At 46.8% G+C, this 4,212-nt stretch overlaps 1 pseudogene; it reads left to right on the top strand.

The window, feature by feature from the left end:
- Window positions 1-3,658: 3,658 nt before the first annotated feature.
- Window positions 3,659-3,789, top strand: LOC129716204 (U2 spliceosomal RNA; annotated as a pseudogene).
- The last annotated feature ends 423 nt before the right edge of the window (window positions 3,790-4,212 follow it).

Below are 4,212 nucleotides of genomic sequence, written 5' to 3'. Positions count from 1 at the left end.
AATTGAGTGAAATCCAGGTTAGCCGGGAAGTGGTGTTTGGGTAAATTGAATGGATTAAAGGCCGATAAATCCCCAGGGCCAGATAGGCTGCATCCCAGAGTACTTAAGGAAGTAGCTCCAGAAATAGTGGATGCATTAGTAATAATCTTTCAAAACTCTTTAGATTCTGGAGTAGTTCCTGAAGATTGGCGGGTAGCAAACGTAACCCCACTTTTTAAGAAGGGAGGGAGAGAGAAAATGGGGAATTACAGACCAGTTAGTCTAACATCGGTAGTGGGGAAACTGCTAGAGTCAGTTATTAAAGATGGGATAGCAGCACATTTGGAAAGTGGTGAAATCATTGGACAAAGTCAGCATGGATTTACGAAAGGTAAATCATGTCTGACGAATCTTATAGAATTTTTCGAGGATGTAACTAGTAGCGTGGATAGGGGAGAACCAGTGGATGTGGTGTATCTGGACTTCCAGAAGGCTTTCGAAGGCTTTCGACAAGGTCCCACATAAGAGATTAGTATACAAACTTAAAGCACAAGGCATTGGGGGTTCAGTATTGATGTGGATAGAGAACTGGCTGGCAAACAGGAAGCAAAGAGTAGGAGTAAACGGGTCCTTTTCACAATGGCAGGCAGTGACTAGTGGGGTACCCCGAGGCTCAGTACTGGGACCCCAGCTATTTACAATATATATTAATGATCTGGATGAGGGAATTGAAGGCAATATCTCCAAGTTTGCGGATGACACTAAGCTGGGGGGCAGTGTTAGCTGTGAGGAGGATGCTAGGAGACTGCAGGGTGACTTGGATAGGCTGGGTGAGTGGGCAAATGTTTGGCAGATGCAGTATAATGTGGATAAATGTGAGGTTATCCATTTTGGTGGCAAAAACAGGAAAGCAGACTATTATCTAAATGGTGGCCGATTGGGAAAGGGGGAGATGCAGCGAGACCTGGGTGTCATGGTACACCAGTCATTGAAGGTAGGCATGCAGGTGCAGCAGGCAGTAAAGAAAGCGAATGGTATGTTAGCTTTCATTGCAAAAGGATTTGAGTATAGGAGCAGAGAGGTTCTACTGCAGTTGTACAGGGTCTTGGTGAGACCACACCTGGAGTATTGCGTACAGTTTTGGTCTCCAAATCTGAGGAAGGACATTATTGCCATAGAGGGAGTGCAGAGACGGTTCACCAGACTGATTCCTGGGATGTCAGGACTGTCTTATGAAGAAAGACTGGATAGACTTGGTTTATACTCTCTAGAATTTAGAAGATTGAGAGGGGATCTTATAGAAACTTACAAAATTCTTAAGGGGTTGGACAGGCTAGATGCAGGAAGATTGTTCCCGATGTTAGGGAAGTCCAGGACAAGGGGTCACAGCTTAAGGATAAAGGGGAAATCCTTTAAAAACCGAGATGAGAAGAACTTTTTTCACGCAGAGAGTGGTGAATCTCTGGAACTCTCTGCCACAGAGGGTAGTTGAGGCCACTTCATTGGCTATATTTAAGAGGGAGTTAGATGTGGCCCTTGTGGCTAAGGGGATCAGGGGGTATGGAGAGAAGGCAGGTACGGGATACTGAGTTGGATGATCAGCCATGATCATATTGAATGGCGGTGCAGGCTCGAAGGGCCGAATGGCCTACTCCTGCACCTAATTTCTATGTTTCTATGTTTCTATGAAGCCGAACTTGAGAAATGCTTCACTATACGTGCGCGTCTTGGAAGACAAGGTTCACAAAACACACGATATACGCAGGGCCTCAGGGGAATTTTATCAGTGGGTACAAAGTTTCTTTCAGGCCCCCTACCCTTCTCCATTAGTCATCCTGTTTTTATCTACTACGGGTTTTATGCCATGAGCTGTAGCCTGTAAGGAAAAAGGGGTATGGAAGATGAGAGAGGGGTGGAATGGAGCGCTCTGTTGATTTTCTGCATTTGAGGCCTTATGCTCCTATACTCCCTCCATGATAAATATAAGTAAATATAAATAAAATAAAAAAGATCAGAAAGCTCATTTGTTTTGAACATCTTTGTTTATGCTACAATACAGATAAGGAGAAAGAATTCACATTGAAACATCCTTTTATATTTCAATTCAGATCAGATCATCAGACGACATAATTACTAGTGAAAAGTAAAAGAAGGTAGATAAGCTTAGTATTTACTTTAAATAAAGAGCTTTCCTGACATTTTTTGTGAAAAATTTCGAATCACAGCATGAAAATGTATTGTTCTGGCAATGTTTGATTCAACACTTAGCCTGGCCAAATCCACAAGACCTTCCTGAGACATTGACCTTAAATAATTCTTAATCAGCTTGAGTTTGCTAAATGATCTCTCTGCAGAAGCTACTGTTGCTGGAATTGTTAATAGTATTCTTTAGCCAACTCAAACATTTGGAAACAGGTCACCAAGTCTGAAGAAGGGTTTTGGCACGAAACATTGCCTATTTCCTTCGCTCCATAGATGCTGCTGCACCCGCTGAGTTTCTCCAGCACTTTTGTCTATCACCAAGTCTATACTCAGTTAAAAAGTTCAACAGATCTAATGGTTTTAACTGCATTTACAAAGTTCATCCTCCCACTAATACACACTCAGACACACTCACATAGACACACACACCACCCACACACTCACCCAACCACTCACACCCACACACCCACTCACACACACACACCCACACACACACACACTCACACACACCCACAGGCAACAGCCCGCCCTCGTCTCTCTCTCCCTCACATCGTGTTAATATGGTGATAATAGTGACATTTAACAAGTGCTTAACAGTGACCGTTAACAGATCGTTTTCTTCTCAGAGGAATGTTTGACGGCACTGCGCCTGTACTCTCTGGAGATTAGAAGGACGAGGGGGTATCTCATTGCAATTTAGCGAATAGTGAAAAGTTTGGATAGAGTGGATGTGGAGAGGACGTTTCCATTAGTGGGAGAACCTAGGACGAGAGGCCATTACCTCTGAATTAAAGGACGTTCCTTCAGGAAGGAGATGAGGAAGAATTTCTTTAGCCGAGGACGGTGAAACTGTGGAATTATTTGCCGCAGAAGTTAATGGATATTTTTAAGGCAGATATAGATAGATTGATTCTCGATTAGTACGGGATAGATCAGCCATGATGGAATGGCTGCGTCTTTGACAGTTTCTGTACACGGACCTTACAGTGGGCCGCGCTCTTGACAAAGGGCGGAACGGGGCCCGAGGGGCCGAGTGTCCTGCTCCCACGGGTACGCGCGAGGTGGTCCCTAACCCTCCGCAGCTCGAGAAACACGACCGCAAGAAACGTCGTCGCTCGTTCGCAGCCGAGTGGGCTCGGCGTGACAAAGAAATGGTCGGTGCAGCCCGCCTTCCTTCCTCTCTCCCTCCCTCCCTTCCTGCTGCGGCAGCCAGCCTTGTGCCTGTGCCCGTGACGTCACCACAGGCAAGCACCACCCCTCTGGTTTGATTGGAGGGATTACAACAGTTTTACGTATTTAGGGCAAAGTTTGAGGAAAATGGGGGTGGGGAGGCAGAGCGTGCGGGCCGGGGGGAGAAACGCCACCAAACGGCGACGGGGCTGGCGAGGGGCCGACAAGGGAGGCCTTTGCAGGCCCCCAGGCTGGCTCGCAAGCGGGAGGGCAGGCAGGATGTGAAAGGGTGCGCGCAGTTGCGGGTATCGCTTCTCGGCCTTTTGGCTAAGATCAAGTGTAGTATCTGTTCTTATCCTGTTTTGTAGTAAAAGAGAGCATCTGTTCTTCTAAGAGCAGTCCTGGCGATCCATTACGGACAAGAGCTGCAGATTGCGGTGTAAAAATCGTAGCAATGGCAGCTGCAATGGGAGCGAGAGGACAGGGTATCCGCAATACCCTGAGGATTAGCGTGAAGGACCTCAGCGAGGGGATGCCCTTCAGCCGAGACACGTTTGTAAAGAAGGTCTTGCTGGAGACCTGCAAGTTCGAGCCCAGGGATATCTACTGCCTCCAGGACTTCCCGGGTAATGGATATTTTGATGTCACCTTTGCACTTCCGACGGGATGGCAAAAGTTTATGAAAGATCTGCAGGAGAAGGGGAACGAAGCTCCGATGTCCTTATTAAAGGTACAGCCGCTCTTCACCCTCCCAAACCAAATAGAAAGGACGATCACGGTGCACATGTTCAACCCACATGTGCCCGTAGTGGATGTCCTCACCTTCCTTGCTCGCTACGTCGACGGAGCAGGGAACTGCGT

This window comes from Leucoraja erinacea, unplaced genomic scaffold (assembly GCF_028641065.1).
Source record: "Leucoraja erinacea ecotype New England unplaced genomic scaffold, Leri_hhj_1 Leri_185S, whole genome shotgun sequence".
Taxonomy (NCBI): domain Eukaryota; kingdom Metazoa; phylum Chordata; class Chondrichthyes; order Rajiformes; family Rajidae; genus Leucoraja; species Leucoraja erinaceus.
The sequence above is the reverse complement of the archived record's forward strand: the minus strand, read 5'-3'. Positions and strand labels throughout refer to the sequence as shown.